Source organism: Plutella xylostella, chromosome 10, assembly GCF_932276165.1.
Source record: "Plutella xylostella chromosome 10, ilPluXylo3.1, whole genome shotgun sequence".
Classification (NCBI taxonomy): Eukaryota; Metazoa; Arthropoda; class Insecta; order Lepidoptera; family Plutellidae; genus Plutella; species Plutella xylostella.
The window spans coordinates 9,606,709-9,626,856 of record NC_063990.1 but is presented as its reverse complement, the minus strand read 5'-3'; the positions used below and the strand labels follow the sequence as shown (position 1 = coordinate 9,626,856).

The 20,148-nt window shown below is 39.1% G+C and overlaps 1 protein-coding gene across 3 annotated transcripts in view; it reads left to right on the top strand.

The window, feature by feature from the left end:
• LOC119693644 overlaps positions 1-20,148 on the top strand; it is a 53,012-nt gene that overhangs the window by 8,566 nt on the left and 24,298 nt on the right. For 2 of the 3 annotated variants that reach the window (XM_048623339.1, XM_048623347.1), the window contains exon 2: positions 9,151-9,177. The gene's annotated coding sequence lies outside the window, so the exon portion shown is untranslated. Of the gene's footprint in view, positions 1-8,291; positions 8,494-9,150; positions 9,178-20,148 lie in introns of those variants that run through there. The other variant, XM_048623342.1, reaches the window with a different exon arrangement.

The window sequence follows — 20,148 nt, the reverse complement described above, 5'->3', positions numbered from 1 at the left end:
AGTTGACCGGTACACATCTCGTTGCATTGTATTCCTTGTTTTCGCAAACCCATGGATACCACACCAGAAGAAGCTGCTCAAGTTGTTGCCTTGCTGCAACAAGGGTTAAGTCAGCGAGCAGTCGCTGCCCAGCTCCACTTGAGCCAGTCTGCTGTATCCCGAGTATACAGACGGTTCCAAGAGACTGGTGCCTTCAATCGAAGACCAAGAACGGGCCGCCACCGCTGCACTTCAGAGAGAGACGACCGCTTCATTGTCTCAACCTCGCTGCGCAATCGACACCTTACGGGCGTTGATGTGCAGCAAGAACTGAGACGTGTACGACAAGTGGCTGTCAGCGAGTGGACAGTGAGAAGACGCTTGAAGGAAGCCAACTTGACACCAAAAAGACCTGCATCAGGCCCCAAATTGACTGCAGGCCACCGACAAGCGCGTCTTCAGTTTGCTCGAGAGCATCTCGATTGGAGCATTGCGCAATGGCGGTCGGTCCTGTTTACTGATGAGTGCAGAGTGTGTCTGCATGGCAGTGACAGGAGAGGCCGGGTCTACCGGCGTCCGGGGGAACGATTTGCCCAATGTTGTTTCGCTGAAACAGTAGCATATGGCGGCGGTTCCTGCATGATGTGGGCTGGTATTTCTCTAGAGGGAAAAACCGCACTTGTTTTCGTGCCTGGAGGCGGCCGAGGAGGCGGGTTAACAGCTGATCGGTACATCACCGACATTCTACTCGGTCATGTTGTGCCCTATGCAGAATTTGTCGGTGAAGACTTCGTGCTAATGCACGACAATGCCCGCTGCCACACGGCACGAGTCAGTCGGCAGTTTCTGAGAGAGAAGGAATTGCGCACGATGGACTGGCCTGCGCTCAGTCCTGACCTGAATCCCATCGAACACTTATGGGACGAGCTCAAAAGAAGAGTTCGGGCCAGGAATCCAGTCCCTGCAAGCGTGGACGAGCTGAAGACAGCTTTATTAGAGGAGTGGGACGGCATTCCTCAGGAAACTGTCAAAAAGTTGATAAGGTCTATGAGAAACAGGCTGCAGGCTGTAATTAGGGCAAGAGGGGGCAATACAAAGTATTGATTTAAATAAATAAATTTTTATCTTAACATTTTTTGTTTAATTTGTATAATACGATACCCATACCCTTTTTTCCTAAATTCCCGTTTTTCCTACAATTGCGTTCAGACATCATTTATTTCAAAAATGATGAATGGATTTCAATAATAATGATATCAAATTAAAGCTGACATCTTAAGCTTTTAAATGACATATCATTTTTATTATTTCTATTCATAATTTTACTTGTATTAATGTATGTTTGCGCCGTCAAGGCTTGAGTCGATTTGGTTGCTCGCGAGTGTAGTTTGCATGTATCACAATACTTACCGAAATAAAGACTTTGCTCTATAATCTAGGTATTATAAAAAACGGACCCCTTAGCGCGTGTGCGTGTACGCAATATTTCATACGTTTATTTCCTACTAATTACACAGAAAGATCTCTCATTCGTGGGAAAATTCGAGCAATTTGTAATTACCGGCATTTCGTTGTTTTTTCATGATCATAAAACAAGCGTGTAATTTTATCTACTTAGATCTTTGATATATGCTTCCGTTTTCCTTTTATAAGGTATGATGTATTACCTATTTGATGAACTATACTATAGCCCCTATGACTTATAAGCTAAGAGCTATACATAGGTACATTATTAAACTGCATAAGAATAACAATCTCTATGAATGTATGTAACAGTCTTGTTACATTTAGCATAATTTCACGCGATGTGATTTTGTGATTTGCAATTCGCTCCTTTTATTATATCACATTGTGTGTAAATAAATTATAATTCTTTCGAAATCATTATTTTAGGTTGTTCTTCTTGTCGTGTCGATGGCAACTGTCACACTTGGACCAGTGGACCGCCACGTCGACGAATGGAATAGTCAGACAGTTTTAACCTTTTCTTATTTATTTTGTTTAAATAAGCTACGTGTCTTTTCAATTATTTATATATACCATTTCATCTGTTTACTATTTTTTTCGATTATTCCTACAACCTTTTCGTAATTCTAAATGAACATTATTCATATCCACTCGTAGAAGGGCCACTAATCTTCGCAAATTCCATCGTAACTCGGACCAATATTAAACAATAAACATTTTATTTATGAATGACACCCAGTTCACTTTCCCGGTACCTATTGTTCAGCGACCGGCACCGGACACTCTACTCCAGCTATTCCAACGCCTAGCTTTTCATTCAGGCTATACGCTAAGCAAGACTCTCTCACGTTGCATTAGAGCTGGCCATAGCATGCCAGTGTGCCAAAGAGTGTTCGATAAGCCGAAGTATCGCCCCAAGGCATGCTAATTCGATTAGACACTTTCTTATGTTCCGCTGTCGGCCGTTCAGATTATAATCGTGTAACCAGATGATCCCTTTCGTTTGCTATTTACATACAAACATCGAAATCGTGATTCGGATGCGTTGGGAAAAAGACTGTGGGAAAGTTTTAAATCATGGTGATAGAATTGGGCCAACTCTGCTTAGAAATTTGGTCCAAGATGCAGTACAATATAATTGCAGTGATGACAAGTCTTCATTCCATTTGCCTTTATAGGAAGTTTGTTTTGGTATTAATGTTAAGGCTAACTTTGAAGGTAGTTCGTTTACAATATTGTACCGTTAACAAGGTTATCGCACCACGACGTAGGAGCCTCGTTACAGAAAGCTCTTCCTATCTCGTATTCTATCGCACCGTAAACCACAGACCACCATACCTCATGACACTTCCCCATTCCACGTCTAGCGATTGTGCAACAATTTTGTAATCCTAAAGTATTCGTGAAACTGGTTGTGAACAAATTTTAGTGTCTCGACTATTTTATTTATGCACCGAAAGACTGTATTTGGAGCAATTCATATCGCACATTTGAATACTTAACGTAATCGTATTAAACTTTGACCGAATTTCCATAGTATGCTCTACATATTATACGGTTTCGCACTTTAGGTCTGCAAATAAAAAGCCACATTTAATCCATTTGCATTTGTCAACTATTTCCTGCTGAGTTTGTCATTAAAAAGGTTAAGCTTGGCTTGGCCAGGTATATTGCATTCATTATTCTCATGAGTATTGAATATCCGTAAAAGATACACACACACACACACTCACGCCTTGTACTAATGTACTCCCTTGCGGGGTAGGCAGAGGTGCATTGCTGCACCCACTTTTCGCCAGTGTTATGTTTAGTCCCAATGTAATAGGGGGCGAGCCTAAAAGATAATTACCATAAACAATACATTATATATAAAATTTATATCCATATTTTTCGCAAGGATCTTCAACGGTCAACGGCATTTAGCCTCGTAGTATAAGGCACTGGTGTTCAATCCACAAATATGCCATTTACGAAGAAAAGGCTCCTTTGCTCCTACCGATAGGGATGCGTCGGTATTCTGCACTTGATAATTGCCTTGTCGTTGATGGCGCGTCAAATTGCTACGAGAAAGTGAAGCCAATCACTTTTGTTCCGGCAATTAATGTGTCACGTGACTCCGTTCACATTTAATTGTAGCGTTAGGTGTTTTAATTGCCACAGGTATCAAGCAACCCAACCAATATCCTGTGACCTGCGTATGCGCAGCCCTGACGCTTAGGTTGAAGTGTGTGGGGCAGTTCAATGCATTTGTTTGACTAAAGCTTTAGTTGCGGCTTTATTTCATCTTAGCTTAAAAGATACTATATTACTATAATATACGTACCTATTTGAAAGTAAACATTAAATGTAGAATTGTAGTGTAGGTGTGTCGAAGCTTCAACTTTCGCCTCTGCCGCTGTAAAAAGAGCACTTAACAATGCCTTTAACTCTATTTATTACCCCAGAAACAACCGTGAGAAAAATCAATTGTGCTGTCTGCCGATTATTACGTACAGACAGAAAATAAGATATAAAGATGGCTACAAACTACATAATATAATATATGTATAATATTCTATGCCTGCTCTTGATTTAAAGGTTTATGTTCGTGTCAGATAATTCCGATTAATCTTATTATACACGTTAGCTGTAATAGTTAGTATTGTCTGTTTTCAAGGGCCCGATTTTTGTACTTAAATATCCTAACTATGATATTTTCCGCATATTTGGTCCTCTCCTCACTCTTTCTATCTGATAAGTATATTATGTAAGTATATTATTTTGTGACAAAAAAATATTTTTTAAATATTATATTTTCTGCTAATATTTTATAAGAAGCCTAGGTGTGAGCTTCACGTACCACGTAGGTACGCAACCAATTTCTCAACGGTGTAATTCTGCTGCTATTTGTTAGAGATTTTCCCCGAGATTGCGGAGCCTACTGTGGGAATTCTATCGAGCTTCGATACGAGGCGATAACGACTTGCGATGCGATGTTCTCAGATGTTGACGGTACAGTGTGCAGTCAGCAGAAATGAACAGTAGTCTAAGAATGCAAAAAAAAGGTTGTTACAGTAGTACAAAAATGTTTCTTTCTTTGTAGGAATGATTCATTAAAGAACTATGAAAATTTTATGAGGGACCTCAGGTTTTTCTGCTTCAGTTGTTTCAGTACTACGTGAATATTTTTTATTTTCTGAAAGAGTAAAATCAACAGTAAATTACACCTACACCTAGGTAGGTAAACCACGAATAAATTGGACCTTCATTAAAAATTCACAAGCGAATGAATCTTTTCACAGTCCCCTGTGTTTATTTTTGGAACGATTTCAATAAAACACTTGCTTTTTCCGTGTCAGGGCTTGTCGAGTATGGTAATGTACAGTCCACGACAAAATGCACCATGTATTAATTCCTGCATAAAATTTCTTGACGAACGGCCTGGGGATCGGGGTGTATATATAGTTTTAAAGTCTATTGAATGATGTTCCATGTTGGTAAACCACATAAACATTCAGTCTAATGTTGGTATGTCTGGTTGCCTCATAATATCGAAATTACTGACTTCAGCAGTAAAATCAGTTAATGCTTTGTAGCTACTTACTTCTTTGTTTTCTCCCTTTTCTTGTTTTTTATTCCTGAACATAAGAACCTACTTTAAAGTTGTTCTTCTATTATTACACATAATTGGTTCTGGAAAAGCTTAAAATGAATGAGAAAATGGTTCTTAAAAACCTCACTCAAAGATCAAGCTGTCAGACTCTTTTGTCCTACTGTACATGGAAACGTGTTGACGAGGTGTTGACCTCAGGAGCGACAGAACACGGATTTGGGTCATATTGGCGACTCCCAGACCAGAGGGGTCACTCGGGGGGACTCGACGGCTGCGTGTCTGTCTACGTTCGCCTTTATTATTTCTCCAACAAAAGATCCATTTGTCTGCCTCCTTATCTGGAACGAAAGCTCCCTAAACGGCGAGATTTACCACTCTAATCTTGGGGTGAAAAGAGATTTTATTTATTTTTTATTTATTTCACCAAAAACATACGTACAAATTATATTGAGCACTGTTTTCCGAACTAGATATAAATCTGTATTTCAGAAAACAGTTCTCTTCCAGATTAGGGCCTTACTGGTAAATAAACAAAAATAGAACACAAAATCAAATAATAATTTAAATTAATTTTATAACCAGTGCGTGGGTGTCTGTGCGCGCGCGTGTGTGTGTGTATGTGTATGTGTGTGTGTGTGTGTGTGTGTGTGTGTGTGTGTGTGTGTGTGTGTGTGTGTGAAAAAAATCCTAACTTATTTTTCAGGACTTGTGAAATTCTGATCGCAAAACGTAACCTTCTCATATTGAAATGTAGATATTTGCCAACAAACATAAAAGTAGCTGTATAATATTTTGCATTCCTATCTGAAATTAGAATTTCTGCCAGACCCAGCATAAAGATATCAGATTACGTATCAAGGAAGATTCCTTGAGTCTAATTTTATCGCTGTGCTCATCGCCACTTGCTTGAAGTGTCCCTCTACAGCAGCTACGGTCTACTACACTTGCTTATTACTCTTATTATGTATAAATAATATTTATTTTCACCATTCTTATCAAATCCCCTTTCCACGACACGAATACATTTAAATTAATTGTTTACTTTTTAAATCATATCTTACATGCTTACCAATTTATGCATACGTGTAAGTATAATCAAATTTGTAATACTATTCGAAAAAAAGGAATATTATTAATATGATACCTACCTACTATTATTTGGGAATTTCTGCTGGGTAGGAATCAATAATCCGAAATTTTCAAAATTCAGAGTCACGTTTTCTCTATCAGTTAGATATCGCCACATCGACTGAATGTTCAAATATTTTATTTAAACTTGAGGACGGCTACATCTGTCTGCTACCCTTAGGTAGGTATAGCAACATTTGCAAGAAATTCGGAATAGAAAAATGATTGCAGAATCGGCCTCCACTCATCGAGTGACTTGCCATCTAGATATGTCTAGTCAAACGTTCGCGCTAAATTAGATCTCAACTATTCTGCGTGTATTGGTTCGTTTTCTTGCTCTATTGATTTGCCTCGATAAATCCTCGCAGAAACCAGCTTTACGAGATCTAAATTTGTTTTCGCGATATCGATTTATGCTCGTCTGCTTTTAGAAGATCAAATGGTTCGTTTTCTGGAAATGTTAACAGCTAATACTGTATCAAGAATCAATATAATTACTTGTCCTAGTAGGAAGTAGGTATTTATTTGGTGTTAGTAAATATTAAGATATGGCTTGTATTTAAACCTCCACCAAAAAATATTCAATTCTGCCTCCAATAAATTCGAAATCTCCGCCAAAACGGATAAATCGTCACCAAATCATGTGTCCTATAATATTGCAGAAATGTACCAATTATTTTTTTACTGCATACCATAAAATTATATCGACACCATTTAAATTTATTTCAAACCAGATAAACTAAATTGTCGCTAAGTAGATGTAACCAATATATTATTTTATGAGTACCAATTTAGTAACCCTGCTAAGACAAAAAAAAATTAATTGTACCCTAAACCAAAGTTACAATAATATATCTTTTTAATATCTTCAAATAAGGGTGGGGATAGGGATGCGAATTAAGATAAGGATGGGAATATGTACGGGGACGGGGATGGGGACGGGGACCTTGGAGACCTTGGTGGCCTTGGGGATTTTGGGTACCTTGGCGACCTTGGGGACCTTAGGCACCTTGGGTACCTTGGCGACGTTGGCGACCTTGGGGACCTAGGGGCCCTTGGGGACCTGAGGGACTTTGGGCATTTTGGGGACCTTGGCGACCTGGAGGACTTTGGGCATCGTGGGGAGCTTGGCGACCTTGGCAAACTTGGGGACCTGGGGACTTTGGGCACCTTGGGCAACTTGGGGACCTTGGGCACCTTGGGCGCCTTGCGCACCTTGGCCACCTTGGGCACCTTGCGCAACTTAGGCACCTTGGGCACCTTGGGCACATAGGGCACCTAGGGCATCTTGGGCACTTTGGACACCTTGGGCACCTGGGGCACCTGGGGCACCTAGGGCATCTAGGGCACTTTGGGCACCTAGGGGAACTTAAGCATCTTGGACACCTTGGGGACCTTGGGGACGGGACGGGGACGGCAACCTTATTTGGTTTGAAATAAATTTTAATGATGTTCATATAATTTTTATGGTGTGTAAATAGTGCCAACATTTCTACAATATTATAGGACACATGATTTGGTGATGATTTATCCGTTTTGGTGACAAAAAAGATTATCTGTTGTAAACTTGCAATTATTTGGAGGCGTGTTTATTTATTTTGGAAATGTATTTTTTTGGGATTTCGATTTTGGAGTTGGTTTAATTAATTTGGTTTTAATTATTTTTTTTGGTGCAATGTATTAGCGTACAAATATTTTTTTTGGTGATGATTTAAATTGTACCCTTAAGGTATCCATATATTTTTTCACTTTGCTCTTATGCAGTGTTATGTATTGTGTTTATGACAATATACATTTTCTAGCTTAGAATATTCAGTTCAACCCTTAAATTGCTACCTAATTAGGTATTTTGTAAGGCCTAACTATATTTGCATAAAAGTAAAAACTTATCCGGTCATTAATTTACTCCTGGGCTCGAGCCAAAATTTCTTGTATGAAATTGAGTCGTGGTAGTTAACCACTATTGCATCAGATAAATCACAAATAGGCAATAAGTTGTGCAAACAGTATCGTTCGTATTTACAAAATAAACTGTTCTTTTTTTAAATAAGCGGTGTATTGTTTTGAAAATGGAACCCCCATCTCGCCGGCTGCTTGCATCATGCGGTAGAGCGGAACCTTCGCGGCTCCAGTCTCGGCTACACGCGAACTGTGTGCGGACGCGTTGGCCTCTTTGCGACAAAAAAAGTAAATAAATACAAAACCTCCTTGTTCAGACATAAAGTTACTACCTCCTTTCGGTAAAGGACTTTTGGGTGCAGTTTCAGTGACTTGAGTGTTGTGTGACCATTTGTGGAGATTTCTGTTTAATTTCTGACCCGACACGCGTAAGTTTTTTAGATAGTCTAATTTGTGGACTCAAATGTTTTTTGCAGTGTGACCTTAACCTTTTAATTTTGTTGCAATTTTAATTATGTAATAAATTCTACGCTTAAGATAACGAAATATTTTAGAGGTATATAGCTATAAGTAGAATAATGTCAATGAAGTAGAAGTGCAAAAGTTTTTGTAAGTTGACCGGCAAATGGCTAATTAATATTATAATGACCTACCGTCTAAAAATTTCATAATAAGAAAACATCCATCATAGCTAATGTCCATTTCCCAATACTTCATCATTTAACTAACTGTTAAGTGGATACTATCGCTAAGTGACTGATTGCTTATTTTAAAATATTTATGATTTTCTACCATAGAATATCCGATATGGGATCGGTGAAAGAACTAAAATTCGCAAGATCGCAGGATGTGGAATGTGGAACACCTCATCAGGTCATATTATAGTTTCAAAATCGGGATAATCTGACAAAATTGAGACGGGATGGAGCTTAGGTAGGTATACTTATCTTATAGTAATTGAGGGCGCTTAGCTGGCGCCGCCGCTTGCCAAATACATGGTATATCTATGTATGTATATCTCTGGAAGTACCCCAACCCCATATACGGTTACAAATAGTAACTATATTGTTTTTTTTTTGTTTCAGAAAGTGCTTCCCTTGTCTTCTGTAAATGTAAGTTGAATACTCAAATTGCCATAATTCGTTATAATGATAAGTGTTGATTGGTCGTAATGAACATGATTCATATGAGAATATCTACCGCTAACAAAGTATATCAACTTTTGTAATGTTGTTAGATTTTCTATAGGTAATACTGATTAAATTGAATTGAAGTGTCCTGAAATCTATTACAACATGATGATTCTCCACTAAGATGACAATCGAAACCTTTTCCCATTTTAAATAAAAACCATGAGGCGATCACTCTCCATTACTTTATCAAATATTATATAAAATTGACGCAGTGATTTAAAATGTGCTCAATTCAAGTCACCTTTTTCGACAGCCAAGCCTAAATTCGAACACAGAATCTGTCAAACCCGCCGAGACTTTCGAATAATCCCACGCGCGTGCGCAAGTGATCCTCGGAAGTCGTAATGTAAAATGTAAGGCGATAACGCTCCTTTGTGCGGCGATAGTGGGGCGAAGGCGCCGGGCCGGACCGGTTTCAGGCGAAAGTTCCGTTGACACGAGGAGTTATCTTCCAGGGAAACAATATTGCACTTTCAGTCAGCTGATAAGTTTCGTCAGTCCATTTTGATGGGGAAAACAAGACTGTGATAGTGTATATTCATTTCGATGTTCATGACGTCGGATTGGTTATAATAACTGAACCGAACCCGGGACCTTTGGGTAATTTGGGTTGTGATGTGAAGCAGAGCTTCTACCACTAGACCACAGAGTCAGAGTTATAGGTACCTATACTATACTAAGGACACTTAGGTACTTTGATATTAGATTGCTTGAAAACCTGGTTTGTATTTGATGTATGCAAATATTTTCCTGGTAGAAAAGTTATCTATGAAATATTTTCAAGAAATTCGATCAAAATCTGATATTCGAATTTCGCAATACTTATTGCATTTCGTATAAATTTTCCTGTTATATCCCACAGAAATAACAAGATTTTTCCGAACCACATTTACGTATTACGTGTAATAATTTATATTGTTTTGTTATGCAAAATACAAATAAGAACAAATATATATCATTTTAATACAATAACAGTTACAGCTGTTACTCAGGCTATTGTTATGCCAAGTCGTAAGGATTTCTTGTATTTTTGTCACGTTCCTCAGCTATCTCACTTTTTTTTCGCGGAAACCACATGCAGTCCGTATATCGATGTGAATCTAGTTAATACCGGAAGGGATACGACTATGCGACTGCATTATTATGTCACCTCGTCTTGCAAACTGGAAATTATTGACCATAAGATTTATCAGCTATGAGTGGCTATGACTTTTCCTGGCTTGTGCTAGGAGCTCTTATAATATGCGCTACTATGTACCCACCACTATTACATGCATTTCTCTTGTTAGTTTGATTTCTGCGATAAAACTATTGAAAAGTTCATTTGGGGCTAAACCATGGCTTTATTGGTCAATATTTTAGGGTTGACTGTCACTTCCCTTACCAGACCAATGTGGCTTAAATACCTCAATTTTCTTCTTACTTTTCCTAATGGTTTATAATTCGCTACGGATCTCTAGCGTCTCCACTTCATGAGACCCGGACAGCGGGACATCGAACTTGTAAGCTCGTTTAAGAGCAACGACCTTGTGAGCAATGTGGATTTTTAAACTAAATAATCCTTTGCCTCGAAGCTATTTGCATATTTTAATAGAGACTCTATGTACAACTTCTGATGTTTTCATCTCCTGTTTAATGATCATTGTCCACCCTCGGAGGATTATTTGTTTATTGTCTTTGTCTATATACGAACTATAAAACAAAATTAATTTCGTTAGTTTCCAAACTTGTCATAATAATATAAGTAATTTCATTTCATAACTTCTTATGTGCAATAAATAAATAATAGGTCTGCATAATATAGTCACCGTCAATTGTGTCTGTGCACTCACAATGGTCAATAATGTATTCATATTAGGTTACGCGATTTTTTTGTTAAGATTTTCAACGGATTAGTTTTTGAAAAAGTAATTTTTGTTCGTAACTAATCCCGGCAAATTGAGTGGTGACGCCATTGGCTGGCTAAATTCATACAATAATAGAGTTACATGTTTCTTTGTCTATTTCGTTCATGCGATTAAGTCATGAAAATTGTGGTAACCTTAATATTTTGTCCGTAATGCGTGTTGCAGAATACGAATCGTGAGTTATGTAATAAAGTGATATGAGTTTCAAAATGCACCTCTCGCGTCTAGATAATTTCTTCCCTCACCGTTTCCGCACTAAGTGGTGATGCCTTGTGCCCTATTTTCTGGTTTTCCAGTCGTAATACATATACAAGAAAAAGTATAGAGATTATGAAGATATCTCAGCACAGCACCATATTTTTCAGAACTCATTGAGGTAGGATAGATTCGGGATACCATTGTATACAACATACAAAAATATAAGGGTATGGCTTTTCACTTTCCATTAGACTATTCGGAATATATTCAGATGAAAATTCCCTGATTCTACTGGGTCCTAAGTACTATTTGTTAGATCGACGCCACAATGGCGGTGTCCCGACTTTATTTACTATCTTCTCACTTAAGCCAACTTCGTATAATGCTGTTTGCGGATAAAATTTAGGAACGTTGTTCAGAATAACAAAATTCTTGCAGCCTGGTTAGTTAACTTAATTTTCTGGTTGGTCCAAGCCAGGCTAATAATATAACAAGAAACATTAACCTGTTGTTGACCTTATCTGTGAATGTAAACAGAGCTGGCATGCCCAGTATAGGCCGTATGGTTTAATTTATGTGAGACAATCGTGTCTATCGGCCGTGACCTCGCTTCACTCGTCTTGCAGTTGTCAGTTCAACGATGAAGCTTTTATTCTTTCACTCTATTTTTATTTCAATTGAGAAATTAAACTCGCCTTTCAACTTTTTATTTTTACTTACTCGTAGTTCTGTAAATATTACACGGCTTTGTGTCTTAAGTTGTAGTTTTAAACTTCACCTCAACTATTGCATTTGGACATCAGAATGTTTGTGTATCTAAAAATCCCGTCTATTTCCCAATTGACTTTTTCCTGGCTGTTTCATGTCTGAATATATATTGGGAGTCTGGCTTATTTTTGTTTGTTTGTTCATGAGTATTTCATCATTTTGGTCTGCTATCTTGTTTTACTCCTCAAAAAACTTACTATCTTACAACAAGCTGGATCATTTGGAAAATAAAGCAAAATTTCAAAAAATTACTGCAAAATATATACAGCAACATAGAAAACCTGTGCCTACAAGTCAGGAATGCAAAGAAAACGTAATGTATGTGACCGAATTAACGAATTAACAGTCCACCTAATTAATTTAACGATCTCTCATTATAAAATGTATTCTTAATGGTAACCTTTAAATGATTAATGAAGTTCTAAACTTTTGAAGGATTATTCATAAATATAAATAATATTAATACATTAATACAAATATTTTTTTGGATTAATATTGCAGAAATTGCTACGAGTAAAAATTCTACGAGATTTGGTAAGTCGAAATATCTCGGTTAGCGAATATCTTGATTAAGCATTGAATAGGATCCCTGTTGCTTGCTGGGCTGCGCTATTTTTTTGAACTTTTACTTTGAAGTCTCCCGGGGATGCTATTATGAAACGCTTTGTTGTTACAATACAAAAGCCTGAAATATAGCCCATGTCTTTCATCAAATTGATCTATGGGATTACTTACGAAAATTATGGATAACATCGATTTAGACTCTGAACTAATCCGTGTCGCGGCGTTATGTCCAGTAACAGAACTATATTGCTCTCACATGCTTATTTATGTATTATATTCTTTAATAGATATATGTTTAATGTTATTTTAAGTCCATAGATTGATTGTTTTTATCACATTTCCGGGCTTTATACTGCTTCAGTCCTCGACAAATAGCTGATGTAATTCTTCACAAGGTGAGTGTCGTCATTTCACAATTTGCAGCAATGACACGTTTGTATGACTTTTACTTATACGGTTTTAGTGGTAACTAGTTTAATTGTAGTTACATGATGGTACTTCACAAGTAAGAGGTTGTCGTAAAATCCAATCACCACTGTTACCTAAGCAATACCATTAGCAATAACTTAAAGAATACATGTGTCCGCTTCAAATGTATAATCTATTAAAGAGTCCTTAAAATATATGAACCTTCCTTGAAACTATTTTATACAGTTATGTAATGTTAGTTTATAATTTTTTAATTTATAATTATATATGACCACTTAAATAATAATACATAATAGATACTGGATTTAATAATACAAAGATTGTTTACCTTTTGTGCCAAGTAACAATGAATACAGTATGAGCATTTTGTTAAAAAATATACTTAAACAAAGAGTGAAAACTTTCTTCGCCTCTTAACTGAATTGCTTTTATTAGCACGCAAGGGCAAGTGGGTGCAGCGAGCGTGTTGAGAGATAAAAGTAAAAATAGAGAAGCTCCCAATTCAGTATGCAGACATCGATGTCTGGACTGAGTGCACAACAATCGTAGGAGCAACAACCTCTGCGGAAGGGGACCATAATTGTACACCACGTGCCTTATGGGTCGATCCGCCGCCACAGGGCCGCAGGAAAGTGTACACAGTCTATTTAAAAGCATTAGATAATGCATAAACACGTAACACTCTGTAAGTTACACGTATTACCTGAAAGGTTCTATACAAACGCCACTCAATGTCAGGCAAGTCACTCCTTTTGCTTGCCTGCAAGTTGCTCGCACTATCGCCGTATAATTTAGCATGAATTTGAACAAGATGATTGCATTTATTTGGAACAATGTGGTTATTAGACCTTGATTTCATACCAAGCGGAAATATCACAATATCATCGCTATTTCTTTTAGTCAGAAGATTCTAAGTATACAATCAAATTAACTAATGAAAACTCCATAACTATAACAATTAAAAGAAAAGATTGATACGATCCATCGTCAATAACCTACGTTGGTAAATTTAATGTCATCCGTTTTTGAAATACCGTAAATAGAAACCTCACAAAGGGTTTTATTAAATTCAGCTGTTGGGCTATCTCCTAACGAAGGCAACACGTGCGCGTGCGCAACGCTCGCACCGACTTGACACAGCTGAACAACAGTCTATCCTGATTAGGGAGAATTGTTCTGTTCAATGTTAGCTTCGACCCCAGGTTTCTCATTCAATCCGACTCCCAGTTTATCTTCCAATAGAATGTAAACATGTCGGTCGACGTCTGTGTAATCTGTGTTGATGTTTCTAGATCCAATGTTAGTGTTAAATTCGTTGTTCTGTTTACAAAACTAACCTTGAGTACAGAGCGGTCACCGACTCGTTGGTAATGAATAAGTCAGTTTTGTTAACTGGCTGGTGTACTGAATACGAGAACAAAAAAACGGATGAATGCTATGATACGCAGTTGAATTCTGTAGAGATCAGTAAATTACAATGTGACTTGCCGAAGTTCGTTACGGTCCCAGTTTCATCTGGAGTGAATTGACCTGTAGCAGCAACTGCCAAGTCATATGTTCGCCATACGGTGTTCGTATCTACTTTCAATAACAAGTTTTATTAACCGCGTTCTAAATAGAGTTTCGCGTGTGGTCCAATAAGTGATCGTAATTCGGTAGCAGCACGACACTCGGCTGCAGCGGAAGTGGGCTGTTTGAGTTGTAGAGGAGGCTGCCTTACAATTATGCTGGCTCTGGTGGCGCTGCCGTCTGTATACATGTGTGTGTGCTACAAATATAAATGTTTACCATTCTCGCCGCCTGAGCTACTACATATTAAAAGTGGCCGGAGAGCGCGGCCTTCACCCGACCGCCACCGCGTTGCCGCCGCGATCATTATCTCGTTATAAAGCGCCTGCAATTTGCGTTTGATAGACGATCCAGCACATAACTAGATTAAATTGTCGCGAGCGAAGCGCAGCCAGCTAAACAGGAAGTCGCTGCGATCAAACCCCTAGAGAAAACTAACGCCGTAAATCATAAATAATACCATAGGCTTGTAAATGACGATGTGGGGCACCGGCATGCGGAAGTGATCTAGCAAACACCCCGTTTGATTTGGACAGCTACATCTACATCTATAAAAGTCCCTCAAAATGAAATATAGGTAGCGGCGAGCCTCGGTCCTCGCGCATCCGACGTCTGACATCGACTCATATTTTATAAGCCCCTGTATTTGCTCTACTAAAAGCCGGCCGACTCTATCCAAGATAATCCAGCAATTTGCTCGTCTAGATTTATTGTTGCACTTTGTTTGTAGGAAATTGCCTCGACCAGCCTTTTAACTAAGATCGTTTAACGGAAGAATGCACAGGAAGAATGGGATCTAGAAGGAATTTCTTCTAAAGCTGGGTGTTTGTCTTAATGCCGTTGGACGGATAAACCGTCGTAGCGAGACAAAGTGGAACAAATAGTCGACCAGCTTTGTGGAGGAATGCTGGGCACGCGTCGGCGACGACGCCGTGTCTCGGCTGCGAAGATATTATTAGACCCCGCTTAGGTATTCATTATCCAGGCCCCCCAAGTAACTGGATGTGCGGAATGCATGCATGTACCAAGTTCATACTTGAGACACGTCGCGAGTGCAGCGTCGCGTCGTCACCTTTCCAAAGCCACCTTGTGAGCGTGGCATTTAAATCGCCGTGACATTCCCTTCCATTCGACATACACTTTTTCTATCAGATTCCACAATTTCTACTGTTGGCGCTCTTGACGGAAAACACTCTAAAGCAGCGCATAGATCAAGGAGACAATTCGTCTTCACAGAAAACTCGAAACGCAACGTTCCTAGTTGCATACAAAGGGCTTCTCTGCGCCAACGTCTTCTGTGACCCTTGTGAAAGGGTAACTTGGGTACGTAACTGGATTACAGACTTTCCTATTGATGAACGATGTTAAAAATTCGTAGCTCGTTCTGTTCTTTTTAGACTATATAATAAACACACCATTCAAACTATCCCTATAAAATATTCATTCAATAATCTACAGACTCCTCAGACGTTAGCCTGGATAACTGCGTATATGATATTCCAATGACGTGCAGTAATCGATACTCGTGCGCTGCCGTTCCGCCGAGGGCCCAGGGTCTGGTTGCAGGTCGCCGGCAGACGCTGCTCATAGACACGGGGTTGCTAGATTCGAATCCTAGTGCGATGTTATGAGATGATGATATGAGAGCTGTGGTTGTTGACATAGCTGAACTTTTCGCCATTGTGAAGTTCTTTATGGCTGGATCTATGATGGAACATTTGTCATGAGTTCATGAGTTGACTTTAGGTCCATCCCTATTAAATTTAAACTCTGTGTATGTTAACACTGGCAACACAATAATAAGCCGAAGTGGGGTGACCGCTACAAGATCGAGTGCGCCGGTCGCGCTCCATGCTCCTGCGCATCAGATCTGTGATGTGCATCGATCAATATCATTGATCCATTGACATTGTGTACCGCTAAATACTGGTGATATATGAGTGTATCGCTGAATGGAACAACCTTTGGAAAAAGATTTTCAGATAGATCTTTGATAAAATTGGTTCTTCTTGGACGCAGCTATAATCCTTCTTTATTATCTTCACCTTACAATGCTTTATTACCTAGCTATAAGCGCCGAAAACTGGGAGATTTGTTTCAAAACATTATAAATACGATATCAGATCTTCTTCTTCCTTGCCTTATCCTTATTTAGGGTCGGCTTTGTTGGTCATGTCACGCCATTTTACCCTATCCTCTGTCATATCCTCATTCACTCCACACTCTCTCATATTTTCTTTCACGCAATCAAGCCACGTCTTTCTTGGTCTTCCTCTCTTGCGCCTTCCTTCGGGTCTCATTTCCAACACTTTCTTTGTCACATAATCATCTTCTCTTCTCATAACATGCCCAAACCAAGAAAGACGATGGCTTTTCATCTTCTCCACTATAGGAGCCACTTTCATACTTCCCCTTGTATACTCATTTCGTATTCTATCTTTTCTTGTAACACCACACATCCATCTCAACATTCGCATCTCTGTCACATGCATCCTTTTCTCATCGCATACTTTGGTTGCCCAGCACTCAGCCCCATACAACATCACCGGCCTTATGACGCTTTTATATATTTTGCCTTTGATCTTAATTGGCATCTTGCGATCACACGTCGTGCCGGTGAGTGGTTTCCATTTCATCCATCCTGCATTCATTCGTCTCGTCACATCCCTGTCAATACTTCCATCACTCTGTAGAAGGGAGCCGAGGTATCGGAAATCCTCACCTACTGCTAGTGGCGAGGTACCCAGAGATATCGACGCAGCTGAAGTAGGCCCTCCGAATTGACAGAACATATATTCTGTTTTGGTCCTACTCAGTCTCAATCCCACACTCTCTAGGGTATCTCGCCACTGGTTCAGTTGCACCTGTAATTCATCCCCACTCTCATCGACAAGCACGATGTCGTCTGCAAAGAGCATGCACCAGGGCGCCTCCTTCTGAATTGCAGATGTTAATGCATCCATTACCAATAAAAATAGGTATGGACTCAGGGATGAACCCTGGTGCACGCCTACTCTGACCTCGAACCTGTCGGTAACCCCGACTGCGGTGCGGACCTGTGTGTTGGCACCTGCGTACATGTCCTGAACAATACTTATGTACTTTACGGGTACACCCTTGTTCTGCAAGCACCGCCACAACAGGTCTCTCGGGACTCGATCGTAAGCCTTCTCAAGGTCAATGAACACCATATGCAGGTTTCTTTGTACAGCTCGAAACTTTTCCATCAATTGTCTCACTGCGAATATGGCGTCCGTTGTACTCCTTCCAGGCATGAATCCAAACTGGTTTGCCGATACTGTCGACTCCCTCCTAATCCTACTTTCGATAACCTTCTCAGATATCAGATATCTTTTATAATTTAGCATTATCGTCTTGTATTTATTTCCGAAGCTTTTATATTTTATTTTTGTATCTCTCATCTTTCTTTTAAATATTATCTACAGCCATTAACAAAAATCGATTCGATATGCGTTCGTTAGTCAGTTTGCACTTGGCTATAGTTTATTTATTTGTTTTTCTTATTAATTTTATACGACCTTTCTTTTGATTTTCCGGTTATCTTCATACATTATAATTATTCTCCGCTAGTTTAATTCATTAGAGGCGAGTAATGTTCGGCGCTCCATTGACACAGATGTTCAGTAATAATTATGTAAGTTTTGCCGCCAGTAATTAGGTGTTGTAATTATTCTGAGCTCGCTTGCGTCACCGTCACGATATGCAAGTCGTGCACTTTTCCATTTTCCGAGTATTTTGCCGGAGCCGTACTTATTACTTGCTTGCTTTGTTTTTGCGAGCACTTATTTGGCACATGCTGGTAAGAGTAGTCGACGCCGGCTTTAAGTTATTGTCGTCAAATGAACTTGTCCAGGTGCCATTGCAGGACAGAATTGTAAAATTAGCTCAGCACGCGTATGGCCATGCTAATTACTTTGTTTGTCGAGTCCGCTGTGGCCTTATTTTTGGTCCGGTTTCCACGTTTCGTGCAAGGCTGGAGCGGGTCGTCACGAGCCGTGCCCAGATATGGTCCCGCCGAGAGTCGAACCTGCTCTTCAAGCCATATGGCGTGGTCAAGGCCGTACCACTATCTTTCTGGGTCGGCCCTTGATGGTACGAATCCGTTCCATTGAACGGCTTCAAGTAGTCTTATAAATAATTTTGCCATTTACGTCTGCAGTTCCAGATTGACCCTGATGAGAGAAAAAACATCGAAACAGCTACTTACGTAGGTATATTGATTTTACCTCCACATTTTGTATTCTTACCGCGTGCCTTTCGTAGAGCCAGCCGGTTGGCAATAAGTGATTGTAAAAAGTTTTTAATTAATCTAATGAATTGGCTCTAAAGCGGTGAACAACGTTGCTTGTCTGGCGACCTATTTTTTATTTTCCTCGTGCTCGTCGCTTGAAAGGTCTATTACGGGCGGAGGCGCAGTCATATTTATGGTGTCACAGTTCGTTATAATAAAGTTATTAAAAACGATCCCATAGTATATCTATCTAATGTCTTTTCTTTTATTTCTTTATGTTTTTAGGGTTCCGTAGCCAAAATGGCAAAAACGGAACCCTTATAGTTTCGTCATGTCCGTCTGTCCGTCTGTCCGTCTGTCCGTCTGTCCGTCTGTCACAGCCGATTTACTCGGAAACTATAAGTACTACAGTGATGAAATTTGATGGGAATATGTGTTGTATGAACCGCTACAAAAATATGACACTAAATAGTAAAAAAAAGAATTGGGGGTGGGGCCCCCCATACATGTAACTGAGGGATGAAATATTTTTTTTCGATGTACATACCCGTGTGGGGTATCAATGGAAAGGTCTTTTAAAATGATATAAAGTTTTCTAAAAAACATTTTTCTTAAAGTGAACGGTTTTTGAGATATCAGCTCTCAAAGTCGTAAAAAGTATGTCCCCCCCCCTCTATTTTTATAACTACGGGGTATAAAATTCTAAAAAAAATAGAGGTGATGCATGCTAATTAACTCTTTCAACGATTTTTGGTTTGATCAAAGTATCTCTTATAGTTTTTGAGATAGGTTGATTTAACTGTAATTTTGCTGCTACGGAACCCTTTGTGCGCGAGCCCGACTCGCACTTGGCCGGTTTTTTGCTATGGTATCGATGGATTTCTGTCAAAAACCTCGCAACTGCATGTAGAACATACATTTATCTAGGCTGGCTATGCCTAGTTACTTACGCAAATCAACTTTTTAATATCTTCGCTCAATCTCCTTCATTATTTAATGACTTGTTGGTCAACCCTTTCATTGCACGGATGAATTGATAAATTGATGGATGCGTGTGATTCAATGTGTAATCAATATGTGATTCAATAAGACATCATTTACTTAATTAAAATCTTGGTTTTAAGTGCGTAGTTACATGTTTAATGATGTTGAACTCTAAAATCAAATACGTATAAACCTTACCTGGTGGTTCACCACTACATA